The sequence below is a fragment of the Canis lupus genome, chromosome 21 (assembly GCF_011100685.1).
Source record: "Canis lupus familiaris isolate Mischka breed German Shepherd chromosome 21, alternate assembly UU_Cfam_GSD_1.0, whole genome shotgun sequence".
Lineage (NCBI taxonomy): Eukaryota > Metazoa > Chordata > Mammalia > Carnivora > Canidae > Canis > Canis lupus.
In genome coordinates, this window is record NC_049242.1 from 7,685,242 (window position 1) to 7,700,380 (window position 15,139).

The 15,139-nt window shown below is 41.8% G+C and overlaps 1 long non-coding RNA gene across 1 annotated transcript; it reads left to right on the forward strand.

Annotated features, from left to right (window-relative positions):
* Positions 1-273: 273 nt before the first annotated feature.
* Positions 274-13,676, forward strand: LOC111091487. Its single transcript, XR_005375494.1, has 3 exons — positions 274-865; positions 10,423-10,480; positions 13,555-13,676. It is a non-coding gene; the product is annotated as an uncharacterized LOC111091487 (long non-coding RNA).
* The last annotated feature ends 1,463 nt before the right edge of the window (positions 13,677-15,139 follow it).

A 15,139-nucleotide genomic window follows, 5' to 3' on the forward strand; every position in this document is an offset into this window, starting at 1 on the left:
AGGTAATCCATGCAAATGCGCAGTAATTTAACTGGGGGAGCGCTCAGGAGTCGGGGAGCTCCCCCAGCGCCCGCGGAGCCCGCGGTCCCAGTGGGCTCGGCCCGCGCCCGCCCCCGCCCGCAGCTGCGCCCCCCGCGCCCGCCTCCCCGCGGGGCTGCGAGCCGCGCCTCTGCCCCGCGCTCGGAGCCCTTCCCGGCCTCGCGCCCTGGTGCGGCTCCGGCGCCGTTACTCCGCGGCCTGGAGGGGGCCGCCCTGTGTCTACTAGGAGCAGCCGCCGAGGGGGCCCCGGGGCCGGCGGTGCAGCGTCCGCGTCGGCCCGGGCGGGACCCCGGGTCGCGGGATCGAGTCCCGCATGGGCTCCCCGCGGGGACCTGCTTCTCCCTCGGCCTGTGTCTCGGCCTCTCTGTGTCTCCCATGAATAAATAAATAAAATCTTAAGAAAAAAAGAGAGAGAGAGAAACTGCCGAGTGTGGCCAGAACTCCAAACTGAGGGTGAACACGGAAATTGGCCGCGCACCGCGTCCTTCGTGCTTATCATCCTCGAACCCAATTAGCTAAATACTTTGATCTTCATTTCGCGGCTAAGGAAACTATGAGACTCGGAAAATTAAAGAACTTAGCCCAGGCGCGGGCGGGTAAATGAGCAAGTCGAGGTCTCGGCCAGGCTCAGGTGCGTCTGGAGAGCCCGTGTACCTGCTGCACCGGCCGCCTGGGGGAGCCGGGCCGCTGCGGTCGCCTGCTGAGCCCAGGGGCTCCTCCCTCAGTGGGAGCACCCGACCTCACTGCCTCGGGATCATCAAATGCACAAGTGGATGTTCGCATGTGGACAACTCTGAAGCCCTGCAGCCTGAACTACACACGTGAGGTCAGAGAGGTTAGCCCCAGGGAATCTGCATGTGCCTTCGGAGGATGAAAATTGGGCCATAATGCAGAATTGAAAGGCAAGTTTGGGGCGCCCGGGTGGCTCAGTGGGTTAAGCGTCTGCCTCTGGCTCAGGTCATGATCTCAGGGTCCTGGGTCCTGCTCAGCAGGGAGTCTGCTTCTCCCTCTCCCTCTGCTGCACACCCCCCCCCCCCCAGCACTCATGCTCTCTCTCTCTCAAATAAGTAAAAAATAAAAATAAAAAGGCAAGCTCCCCATAGAGTGGGCAAAGTGAGGGACACTGTGAAGGCTTGTACCTTCTTCCCAGCTGGTATGGATGTATCTCGCCATGAAGACTGGAAGTCTGTGACTCAGAGTCCTTCTTGCCTTAGCTTTTGGGATAAGCATTGAAGAAGTAGCTGGTGTGAGTGAGGCCTGAAGATGACCCTTTGGGACAGTGCCTTTTTTTCTTTCTGAGAAAGGGAGACAGAGGGCTCTGTAATCTGGAGAGAGGGCACTAGCAGCAGTGAAGGAGGAGCCTCCTCATGGGAGCCAGGAATCACAGAGGTCCAGGAGAATGGCCACTAGGATGAGGGCCTTCTGGGAGCAGCTATGGGAGGAGCAAAAGTAGGAGGAAACCCAGGAACCCCACTAGGGACTCCCAAAAGAGGACCTTTGAGACATAGCAGTGTCTGGGGCAAGGGCACAGGAGGGACTGAAGGGTCACCTTTGGATTGGACTGTCCAGCTTAACTATGCAGAGGAAATTCTACTTATTTGGGTTGGTTAGGACTCACTTGTATGTTTATTTGTTGGGGCAACTGGACTTTTCTTTTTCTTTTCTTTTTTTTTTTTTTAAGATTTTATTTTATTCATGAGAGATAAAGAGAGAGGGGTAGAGACACAGGTAGAGGGAGAAGTAGGCTCCTGCAGGGAGCCTGATGTGGGACTCGATCCGGGGACTCCAGAGTCATACCCTGGGCCGAAGGCAGGCGCTAAACCAGTGAGCCACCCAGGGATCCCTGGACTTTTCTTTTTAACCGTTCCAAGGTTCATGTTAGGTCTACACTTCATGTCCTCAACATGAACTAGGCTAACCTGATTTTTCTCATGAGGATAGGAGCCAGTTTGCATACAAGTGTAGGACACCAAAATGAAACAGCACCTCCATCTTTTCAAAACAATAGTAACCTTTTCTTTTTCCTTTTTTTACCTTATAACAAAGTCAGTGCATATTCATTGAAGAAAATTAGGAAATGCAGACAAGTAAAAAGAAGGAAAAAATATCCACTATTTGGTGACACAGAAATAGCACCCTAGTGGGATTTCTTGTGGAATTATTCTTCCACATGGTTTTCCACATATGTTTTCTAGAAATAAGATCATGCTAATCCTGCTGATTTATTATGTGCTTTTTATTCACTTGGTTAGGTTTTATAAAAATACTGATAATATTCATTTCCAACATCATTTTTGATGGTATAATGGTATTCCATAGTATTGATGTAACTTCATGATTCTTCTACTGGTTGAGTATTTACATAGTGGACAATTTAATGTTATAATTTGGAAGGCATATTTAAAATATATGTATCTAAAAATATAAAAAATATCCTAAAAATATCCATGTAAAAATTGCATTTTGACTACTATGAAAAAGATGATAAAAATTCTTCTAGTTCTTTAAATAAAAGGGGCACCTGAGTGGTGCAGGTGGTTAAGCATCTGACTCGGTTTTGGCTCAGGTCATGATCTTAGGGTCCTGAGATCAAGCCCAACATCTGGCTCCATGCTCAGCATGGAGTCTGCTTTAGACTCTCCACCTCACCTCTCCCTCTCCCTCCTGTGCTCTATCTCCAAAGTAAACAAATAAATAAATCTTTTTAAAAACTCTTGTGCTCATTCTAGTTATATCACTAGGACAAATACTTGGAAGGTAATTATTGGTTCAAGTTGCATGCACATTTCCTCCCCATTTTTTATTTTAAAAATATTCAAATGTATTAAAAAAAACCCAAAGGAATAGAATAGTAAACAACATAACCTTCAACAAAATTTATTTCATTTGCTTTATCTCTTTCCATAAATTTATGGTTAAAAGTATTAAATACTATGTACATCATGACATTTCTCCCAACTACTCCAGCTTGTATCTCCTAAGAACAAAGGCATTAACTCCCTTAACCACAATACCATTATCACATCCAAAAACCTTAACATTGATTCAAAAACGTTATCTAAATTTCCCCAATCTTCCTCCAAGTAAACTTCCTGTTAGCTGTGTCCTCACTTCCAGAATTCAATGAAGAGCTGTATCTTAACCTTGGTGGTCATGTTCTTTTAATCTCCTTTAATCTAGAATCATCCTTTTGCTTTTTATTTTCTTTCATGATGTATTAGACATCTATTTTTGTATGAGAAAATAAAAAATTGTTGTATAACCATAAAACTTAGTGTCTAAAAAAACTCTAAACATTTATTATGTACTTGCTGTTGGTAGGAATTCGAGAATGGCTTAGTTGTATAGTTTTGATTTGGGGTCTCTCATGAAGTAGTCAATAGTTCACCTGAGAATTCAGTTATCTGAAGGCTTGTTCAAGGCTGGAGTATCACTTCCAAGGTGGCTTACCCACATGGCTGACAAGATGGTTCCAGCTGCTGGCAGGAGAGTTCCTCACCAATAGACCACTCTGTAGGAGTGTTTATATATGCTTCTCAGGCCATGATGATTAGCTTCCTCCAGAGCAACTGATATAGGAAGATACAAAGCAGAAGCCACAATATCCTTTATGATTTCACCTCAGAAGCCATACATAGTTAACTCTGCAAAACTCTAGTCAATGTGGGAGGGGATTACACCAGGGCATGAGTACCAGGAGGCTATGATCATTGTGGAGCCATATTGGAAAGTAGCTACCACACTTGCCATTGACATTTTTGAAAAGGTCAGGCCAGTTGTCTTGTAGGATGCCCAGGTTCTGGGTTCTTCTGATTGTTTTCTACTGACTTGATACAAATAATTTGTATTTCCCATTGAATTATACCAAGAGATGCATACTGTCAGTTTGATCTATTATTGGTCATGCTAAATTTGGCCACTTAGTTCAAGTAGTCTAGTACATATACCAAGTCTTGGAATCACCATTATCACATGTTGAGGCCTGGGATGATTTCTCCAGAGAAAAACTGAAGGTTTTATTGTAGTTTATACTACCAGTCTTTTAGCAACAACAGCTATGTGTGTCTGTGTGTGTACACACATTTGATGTTGATACTGGTAGACATTCTGAACTGAAGAATGCAAACTCAGTAGGAAGGAGGTAAAGGGCATATAGAGGAATGAACTCCTTGAGGACAGAAACTGTCTTATTCTATGAGTTCTGACTGCTTGACACGATGTTGAACAAATAGGCATTTAACAAATATGTGTTGGATAAATGAAAGAACAAACCAGAAAAGGGAAGAAACCCAGAAGAGAGGCACTTTCTAATTTATAAAATGTAGACACCAAAATATTAATTTATACCAGGATAAATGAGTAAGTCCCTGGGAATCTCCTACCCTTCCATTCCCCTCTCCAGGTGGCCTTAAGAGCTTCCAGTCCTGTTGTCCTCAGGTCCTGCCACCATAAGGGCTCTGGGTCCTGACAGTCAAAATCTCCAGTCTCCTTGGTTCCTTAGAAAGCCTGCTACATTCCAAACCATGATGATAAACTGCTTGCATGACAATTTGAGCCTTGCTCATCCGCTTAGTCATTCTAGGAAGGAAGTGAAGTACAGTGTAATGACATTTTGCTGATGGCAAGGGCCATGGTAAATTGAATTGCCTAAGCTAATCTGAGGGCACTTCTGTGTAGCCTCTCACATTCAATTCCATCTTCACTTTGTTTCCTCTGTGCCATATTGATTCATGAGCCCTCCCTCTGACATGCATGAAACTGTAGTAATGTGTCCCCTGGTGAACAAATAATTAAAACAATGGGTCTCATTTTTTAACTGCCTTTTCTAATATAGAAAACGGGCTTGGAAAAGCACTAGGCACCAAGGAGGTAAATGTGCACCCCGCCCCCCAGCAAGTCTGCCTCAGTGAACACCCTGTTATCCAGCTAAGCCAGGACATAGTAGACGGTTAAAAAGAGAAGGAGGGAAGGAGCGGGACTTATTGAGAACCTCCTGTGGTTGGAAACATGCCAAGTACTGTCCCACAGGCAGCCAGGAAGTGTTGGGTGGGATTCTAAAGCTAGGTCTCTCTGCCACCAAGGCTGATGTCCTGAACACCAACACATCACTCCACTATGCCTTTCTTCTTTAGTTGAGGTAATGAGCCTTTCACACACAACCTTTTTGCACTCATCTCCCACAGCTCCCCCTGCAGTAGATTATTCTTGTAAACAAACCATACACTTTAAAGTTTTGGAAAGGAATAAAATTAAAAAATTAAAAATCAAAATAAAAAAATTTAAAAGGGATGCTTGAGTGACTCAGGCAGTTGAGCATCCAACTTTTGATATTAGCTCAGGTGCCAATCTTAATGTTGTGCGTGCAAGCCCCACGTTGGGTGTGGAGTCCACTTAAAAATAAATAAACATATAAATAAAGTTATGAAAGGGTACATATCAAGATAATGAAATTAGGAGATCAAGGAGATAGCTGTACTCGCACATTCACAGCAGCCTATTCACACCAGCCAAGATATGGAAATAATTTAAATGTTTATTGATGGATTAATAGATAAAGAAAATGTTATACACACACACACACACACACACACACACACACACACACAATAGGACATTATTTGGCCTGAAATAAAAGGGAAGTCCTGCCATCCAACATGGATGAACCTAGAGGACACTATGCTAGGTGAAATAAGCCAGACACAGAAAGACAAATACTGCATAATCTCACTTTTATGTGAAACATAAATAGTCAAACTCATAGAAATAGTGAGTAGATGGTGGTTGCCAGTGGTTAAGGGGAGGAGGAAATGGGACATGTTGGCCATAGGGTACATTTTCAGTTATACACAGTGAGTAAGTTCTGGAGACCTAACATCAGAAATGTGACTGTAATTAACAATCCTGTTTTACACACATGAAATTCTGAGAGGGTAGATCTTAATGGTTCTCACCATAGGAAAAGAAAAGAAAATTAGAAAAGAAAAGAAAAGAAAAGAAAAGAAAAGAAAAGAAAAGAAAAGAAAAAAAGGAAGGAAGAAAGGAGGAAAGAAAGAAGGAAGGAAAGAAAGAAAGAAAGAAAGAAAGAAAGAAAGAAAGAAAGAAAGAAAGAAAGAAAGACACCTGCCAGTTTCTCTCCTGAGGCAACACATTTATTAGTTCCTTGTCTCTTTTCAGAGACATTTTATGCATACAGTATTGAATGTTTATATTTAATCTTTATTTTATCATGTCCCTTTTCTTACGCAAATAGTAGTCTTTCATACCTGCTGTTCTGCAGCTTGTACTTGTGCTTTTCCTGAGTAATAGATATTGGAGATCCTTCCAACTCATTCTTTTGAGACTTCTCTTTTTTTTGGGGGGGGGGGGGCACCATTGTGTTGCATTCCTAAAAGAGGAACTGCTAGATTACACATAGGTGTCTTTGTGAACATGAGTGATCTCCCTCGTTGTCCTCAACAGGGCTTGGACCAGCCTCCACCCTAACCAGCAAACCTGAAAGGGCTTGTTTCCAACTCTGTTGGCCACACAGTATCACATATATAATTTTAATCATTGACAATCTGATAGGCATAGAATCAAACTATGCATTCCAGGCTTCAGTGCCTTTTCTTTGCATTTCTGTCTGCTTCACACATCATCTTCCTTCTGACTGGTGACCTTCTATCTATCTAATTTGAGCACTGCCTGAAGGTGGTGTTTCTGGGGGGACATCTACCATTTCCACAAGCTTACAAAATGCTCTCACAGCACCTTGATCTTGCTCTGTTACTGTACTTTACACATTCTCTGTTCAGGTGTCTATGTCCCTGACCATGAATCTCTTCAGGACTGGAATTTTTGACTTACTCACCTTGGTCTCCTCAACCCCACCAGGCCTAATAAGTATGTACTCATTTAATGCATTTTTAAAAGATTTTTATTTATTTATTCATAAGAGACACAGAAAGAGAGGCAGAGACACACGCAGAGGGAGAAGCAGGCTCCATGCAGGGAGCACGACGTGGGACTCGATCCTGGGACACTGGGATCACACCCTGAGCCAAAGGCAGACACTCAACCACTGAGCCACCCAGGCTTCCCTCATTTAATGAATTTAAAAAATACTTTGGTTGCATATCAGTTGGTAACAAAATTAGCATACTAGATTTTTGCAATCTAAAGGAATGTCTCCTCTCTCACATACTTGCACCCTGGAACCTAAGTCAGTATACTTCTCTGCTTTACCATGGAGCACCCATCCCTCGCAGAGAGCAGGGAGATAATGACTAGGAAAAACTGTGGATTTCCTCATCAGACTGGACTCTGTAGTTCCTGGGGGTAGTCTGGCTTTGACTTCTGAAAGCACGAGGGCCACGTTGGAGGAATACTGAATTCCCTGCTATCATGTGTGCCAGGCTTCAAGGGAGCTCATCTCATCCAGGACTTAACTAGAAAGATGTTAAAGCTTTAATATTTCAGCCATTGAAAACTTGCCCTGATTTTCCATCCAAATTTGTGTTGCTAAAATAAAGGGTTATGTTATTGCCAGACAGAACAAGCCAGATTGCTTTTAAATGAAAGCATGGAGCTTGTTTGTACACTAAATATGAATTTTAGGTTCATGAGAACAACTCTTGACAACTCTGAAAAGGAAATGAATGTAAATGTATTACCAACTCTGCCCATTTTTTCATTTATGCAATGCATCTACCTCTGGCCCACCTCTCAGCTGGATTAAATGAAGAGGAATGATGATATATCACATCAACTTTCCTTAATTTCATTGTTTCTCATCATAAGCCATTTATATGAGAACTGACATTAATTAATTCAGCTTCATCTATCATGTAGTTCAACATTTAATCTAGTCCCACGTATCAGATAAGAATATAGTATTCTGAATTCTGGAGTTCTTACCTTGAGTGAAAAAAGGGGTCATAAATCTAAGACAGCACTGGTGTCTCTTCCTTTTGCTTGCTACTCCATCAATTACAGGTAGATACTTCTCCTGGAAAGTTCAGGAGAGAGAACCAACAAGATTGATGTGCTTAGACCTAACGCAGAGATACGTGACCAGTCTCTCAATGCCTAGTGACTCTCAAAATAAGAAGCCTTCTTTGAGGAATATCTACCAGAGATTCTAGAAATCTTCATTTTGAGTCAGCACTATCTCTAATATTTCTTCAGATTGTGTTGTGGGGTCCTGTTTTTTGATCCCCAGTCTAGACCAACATATTCTGATCATACAGTTTTGGAGAGCTAACTAAGAGGTCTGCAGCACTTTCTCAGTTACCCTGAATTATACCAACAGCTGACTGCCCTTTCCACAGTCTTCTTACCCAGAGTTCAGAACATGTGGCACTATGATATAGATCTGACCCTACCCTACACCCTGGTCAATGGTCACATTTAATGTGAACAGATAGGTCACCACCGTTCTAAAACTGGGGTCTGCTTTTCTCTTTATGGGTCCGTAGCTGTGGCCTTGTCACGACCTCTGACTCAGGTAGATTGTACTCTGAAGGCTCTCCTTTGCTCTTGCTATCTCCCAAAGCTCCACCCTAGGGCCTGAGGTCAGTTCCCTGCACTCCAGGCTTTTGGCTAAGTCTCTGATCCCTGCTGCCAACCACATTCCAGTTTCCTTTCCTAGTCTGCCACCTGGGATGAGGATACCCTGTATCTCTGAGATTGTGGACACTAGCTGTTAGCCTTGACCTATACCTCTCACCATTTTCCCTGAATACCTGGTTCTAGGTGTTGGGTATACTTCTTCCCAATCTTATTAATGTAACAAACTATGTCTGCCTCACCCTGTCCCTCGTTAGCATCAGTAGCCTCAGAGAGTTCATCTAGACATTGTACCTTAATCTTCTTTTGCTGTGATTAAGCCATCTTTGTTCAGTGATATCATGATAGATAACAAGAGTTCTAGTTAGTGGTATGCTTAAAATTTTTTAATCTTTTTATTGTTTATTCCCCCAAATAAGACATGTTCAAGTTGGAAAGAAAAGACAATAAAAGATTAGATAAAGAAAAACAGGGATCCCTGGGTGGCGCAGCTGTTTGGCGCCTGCCTTTGGCCCAGGGCGCGATCCCGGAGACCCGGGATCGAATCCCACATCCGGCTCCCGGTGCATGGAGCCTGCTTCTCCCTCTGCCTGTGTCTCTGCCTCTCTCTCTCTCTGTAACTATCATAAATAAATAAAAATTAAAAAAAAAAAAAAAGAAAAGAAAAACATGGAGGGTCTTTCCCTACAGTCATAGTCCATTCCTTTTCCCAAAGGTAAAAATTAGGTGAACATATCTCCAGACCTTGTGTTATGTATATACAAACGATCAATGGATGAACATACATACATAGAAGTTGTAATATGGGGGGATCCTTAATCTTTTCACTTAACTTATGTAACAATCCATGTTAGTATATAGATCTACCTATGCTTTTGAACACCAGTAAAGTATCCCATAATTTTTTTAAAGATTTTATTTATTTATTCATGAGACACACACAGAATGAGAGAGAGAGAGAGAGAGAGAGAGAATGGGGCAGAGACATAGGAAGAGGGAGAAGCAGGCTCCATGCAGGGAGCCTGATGTGGGACTTGATCCCGGGACCACTGGGGAGAGAACCAGTGATCTGCCAAAGGCAGATGCTCAACCACTGAGCCACCCAAGTGTCCCAATATCCTGTAATTTCTATGTACTGCTTTCTATATAACCATGATTCTGTTGTCATACACTTAAACTGAATCCAATTTTTCAGCACTACAAATTAGGAGGTGTTATACATTATTACATCCAAAATATACAGATACTTCTACAGGTTAAATAGTTAGGTATACACATATAAAATTTTGATAAGCACTAAAAATTTATTTTACAAATATTTAATAAAAACTTACATTTCTGGGATGCCTGGGTGGCTCAGTGGTTGAGCATATGCCTTTGGCTCAGATCATGATCCTGGGGTCCTGGGATCGGGTCCCACATCGGGCTTCCCACAGGGAGCCTGCTTCTCCCTCTGCCTATGTCTCTGCCTCTCTCTGTGTGTCTCTCATTAATAAATAAATAAAATCTTTAAAAAAAAAACAAAAGTTGCATTTCTATAACAGTGAATAATAGTGTTTATGTCACCAATATTGAATATCTTCGATCTTTAATCTGTTTGCCAATTTAGTGAGTGAAAAATGATATCGATATCACATTGGCATTTAAAAATTTTTTTGGTTGAATATTTTTCAAATGTTTAACAGTCATTTATATTTCTTCCTCTGTTCATTATGTCTATTTGACCTTTTGTTTTTAAATTTTTATGTTATAAGTTTTTTATAAACCATAATTTAGGTATTATTACTTTTTAAGGTGTTGCAAATATTCTCAGCTAATCTGTTGTTTTCTTTTTAGAATTTTATTCATAACATATTTTGCCACTTTACTTTCTCCAAGATGAAGAGATAGCTATGTAAGTACAATTTACTAAATATACCGTTGTTCCCTTACTGATTTGTAGTAACAGATTTTGTATTCTGAAAATATGTATGTGACTCTGTCTTTAGACTTGTTTCTGGCCCACTGATCTACTTACACATTACTGCAATGAGCTTTATGTGAACCCGAGATTAAACGGTTCAGGCTATATTAAGAGATATTAAGGTTACCCTTAATTTATATTTGTATCATCCTAATGAATACAAGTTTAGTGCTCTGTGAAAATTTTTAAAGGGTTTGAAAGTGGCTTTCCTTAACACTGGTCCTTTGGGATCCATACTAGCTTCAGTAGAGCATAAGGGCAAGAAATTATGTGAATCTAAAATGTGAGGACATCAGGGGTGTCTGGGTGGCTCAGTTGGTTAAGCATCTGCCTTCGGCTCAGGTCAGGATTCTGGAGTCCTGAGATGAAGCCCTGCATCAGGCTCCCTGCTCAGCGAGGAGTCTGCTTCTCCCACTCCCTCTACTCCTCCCCTCTCTCTGTCACTTACTGTCTCAAACAAATAAATAAAATCTTTAATACTGTTTTTTAAAAGATTTTATTTATTTATTCATGAGAAACAGAAAGAGAGAGGGAGACAGAGACATAGGCAGAAGGAGAAGCAGGCTCCATGCAAAGTCCTACCTGATGTAGGACTTGATCCTGGGACTCCAGGATCACACCCTGAGCCAAAGGCAGACGTAAAATCTTTAAAATAATTAGCAATAAATGCGCCTTGGATAAACCTCATTGGCTACAATACTGCCACTGTGCAAAGCTAATCTTTAAAATAAAATAAAATTTGGGGCACCTGGGTGGCTCAGTGGTTGAACATCTGCCTTTGGCTCAGGTCCTGATCCCAGGGTCCTGGGATCAAGTTCCCCATCAGGCTCCCCACGGGAGCCTGCATCTCTTTCTGTCTATGTCTCTGCCTCTCCCTGTGTGTCTCTCATGAATAAATAAATAAAATCTTAAATAAATAAAATTTAAGAACAACTTAAAAAATTTATTCTCCAGTTTCTCTATAGGTTATTGAAATATCCTCAAGAGTTCCATTCATGCATTCATTCAGTTTATATATATTGCACACTTACTGTATACTATGTATACTGTTTTCAGCACAGAAAAGACAAAACTAGACACAGACCCTGTCCCCAAACAGTTTACAGCCTCGTTAGGGGACACAAATATAAACAAGTGTTGGTTTCAATGGTATGATGAAGGTAAATACAGGATAGAGTGGTGACCCAAAGTGAGGGTGAATGAGCTGAGGGGAGGGGAGTAGATACATATCTAGGTTTGAAAGGGTGAACACGAGCTCACCAGGGGGCAGAAGGCAGGCCAGGTGACCCAGCAGGGCCAGTATGGACACAGGCACAGGCCACTAGAGCACTGAGGTAATGGTGAGGGCTCCCATGGGCTGGAGGAGAGAGGAAGAGTGGGAATGGAGCAGCAGATGATGCTGTTGGAGAGAAAAATCATGAAGGGCTTTTGAACTTCAACAATGTAAAGAGACAAGAACTATTTGCATAGTAAGATGAAAGTACCATTTTTACATTTCGAAAAATGACTTTGGTTGCAGTGTGGAAAATAGAAGAAAGTGAAATTAGAAACATAGCGACATTCAAGAGGTTGTTGCAACATCTGGGCTATTGTGAGATGGATGGATGGATAGATGTAGTGATATATCTATGTGTAAAGTGATATATCTATATATGCAGTGGATCTATACATGTATCTGTAGATAGAATTGTTTACACACCATGTGATGGATTAAATAGCCATGTTGTTTTTCCTTCAAGTCACCTTAATAATGATTCATTATTAAAAAGGCAAAATAAGGGCACCTGGGTGGCTCAGTCAGTTAGGAGTTTGCCTTTGGCTCAGGTCATGATACCAGGGTCCTAGGATAGAGCCCCACATGGGGCTTCTGCTTGGCGGGGAGCCAGATTCTCCCCCTGCTTATGCTCTTTCTGTGCCAAATAAATAAATAAAATCTTTAAAAAATTAAAATAAAAAGGCAAAATAATAATCCATACTTACTCTGATAGCCTTTTAAGAGACTTTTATTTATAATGGGGTAAATAAGCCAACAGAGTATGTACATAAACAGAAAGTTGGGCAATATAAGTTGCTTACAAATAAATTCCTTGAAAGATTTTTTTTTGAGTCATTAAAATAAGGGAGACTTAATCTTGGGCTATGTTTTAAAGTCCATCTAACCTAATCTTCTCCCTGGCTAAAATTTTGAGAAGGGCTATCCATCCTAAAACATGATTTTAGGTTTAGTCAGTTCCAAGCGATGGCTTTAACTGGTGTGGGGTAACTGGTGAGGTAAACAGTCCTCTTCAAGGACTCCTGAAAGGGGCTCGAATCAGTTGGGAGACAGGGGGTGTTCCTCCACATATAGAGCAGAGGTCTGGAAGGCATGAAGTTTGGAAAGAGTTCCTCTTTATTTATCCCAGGACACAACCCACGTCACTCTGCATTTCCTTATGGACAGAAAAAGAACATATGCATTTCCTATTTTAGAAATTTTCACCTTTGTCTTTATCCAAACTCATATTTTATATTCATTTAATATCAAGTTGATCAGTTAATATTTGGAGAGGGTCAAAAAACGCCTTTGATCTGATTATAACATGTAGAAGATCCTGCTGGAAAATTTTCAGTGATCCACAGGCAGGTATGACCTATCTCAAGACGCTGAAGCTCACAGAAAGAATGAGACTGGAAATTTGAGGTTAAATTGAATGGGAGAGGGTATGTCTGGTTCTTCGTCTTTCCCGATGATGGCTCTGTCATTTGTCATAGAATGTGGTTGTGATGGTGACAGCATGGAGGGGGGGGACTATGACAAATAGAATGAAATGTGGCAAGGGAAGAGAGCTTTGGGCATGTTTGCTTGTGCTGGTTTATCTTGCTCAAGTCTTAGGACATGAATAGTTTGCTGCCCCTATGAGGCCAAGAAGATCTATGAGGGTGGGTTCCCGTCTCAGGCATTCTTGCTGAGTCTGTCCCATGGTGTCTGACTCACTGTACTCACTTTTGACTGTTTTTCTCTCAAGGTTTGTCATCACCTGATGCTCACTTGTCTCCATCATGAAGCAATCCATCAATCTTTATCTGTTTATGCCTAAGCTTAATTAGAAACCAGGTGCCTGTGCAAAATAAAGAATTTGTCTAGGTACTGGTGATGTGCTATCACTTGTTCTTCCTCAGCAGCACATACAAATCTGGGCTTCACCCACAGAGGAGCCCCACTGTGCACCCAGCACAGTGCCTGGGACACGTTTCTAGTAGGATCTAGGATCAGGGAAAGAAGTAGATCAGTATCTCAAAACATCAAGCCGAAGATACAGAAGATGGAAGAGACAAAGAAGGCTGCTGTAATTACACTAAAGTACATTCCTGGGACATCTAAGTTGACATGGTTTGATGTATGTGTGTGTGCAGGCAAGTGTGCATGTGTGCATGGAAGCAGTACAAGAGCCCAAAAGCTAATTATCAAACATTCTGAAAAGAACTAGAGGGAGCTTATTTTGTAAAGCCAAACACAACTCTAAATTATACCAGAGATCTTGCTTTTAGAATTTTGGTTTAAGGGGGAAAAAATTAAGATTTTATGCTTCCTTTGACTTGTTCTCCTTAAATGCTTTGGAAGTCTTTAAAAACACTTTTAGAATGAGCTTGTCATGCCCTGGTCATGTGCAAGGCACACTATTGGCATCTCTGTATGAAATATAGAGGGTACCACAGACAGCAATAAAACAAATACATAATACAGCTCTAATATGAGGCAAAGGAAAGTAACACTAAGAGTGTGGGGGTGGAGTGTGGGGGGTGGGTCAGAGCAGAGAGAGGTCTCACAGCTTGAGGGAAATAGGTACGACCATGCATGGTCATGGTCTCTGGGATCATGACCCAGAGACAATTCCTCAAAACAGGAGGAATTATGTATGGTTGTGAACCTCAGGCTGGTGGTTTTGGCTTGATGCTTATCAGCTCTGCAGAAGGTCCCCAGAAAGCCTCTTGGCCCAAGTGAGGTTCATTAGGCTGGCTGCATTAAGCGAGAATTCCTACTGACAGTCTTAGTAATATCTCAGACGGGGGAAGTGAGGGAGAGTATTTGCCAGGTTTGGGGGCCTGGTTTTTAATAGTTTAAAGCAGTCTTTTATGATGGATAACTAATTTAGGTAATAGGTTTGTGCCATAGTAGTCTAGAATTAGCAATTCTTGAGACGTAAACTTGGCTAGTAATAAGCCATTTGGCCAGATGAGCAAAATCTATCATTCTCATAGCAGAGCTATTTGCCTAGATGGACAAACTCCTTGCTTTAAACCAGTTGATCAGAGTAAAAGGATTTCCTGAAGCACACGGTGAAATGAGATCTTGGCAAAAGCCTTATCTTCCTGGGCAAATATTTTCATAGAACTAATGATGAAGCTGTGTAGACGCAGGTAGACTCAGTTCTGTAGTTCACAGGTAAGCCAAGCACAGTTCTCTGATTGGCTCTTGGGATGGGGTGGAAGGTAATGGGACCTAAAGTCTGAAGGTGGGTTGTCCCAAGCCGTGGTGACTCAACTGGCATGTGGCAGAATGAACTTCTTATAACCTATTTGAAATCTGTACATTTTATCACTGTGATGTTC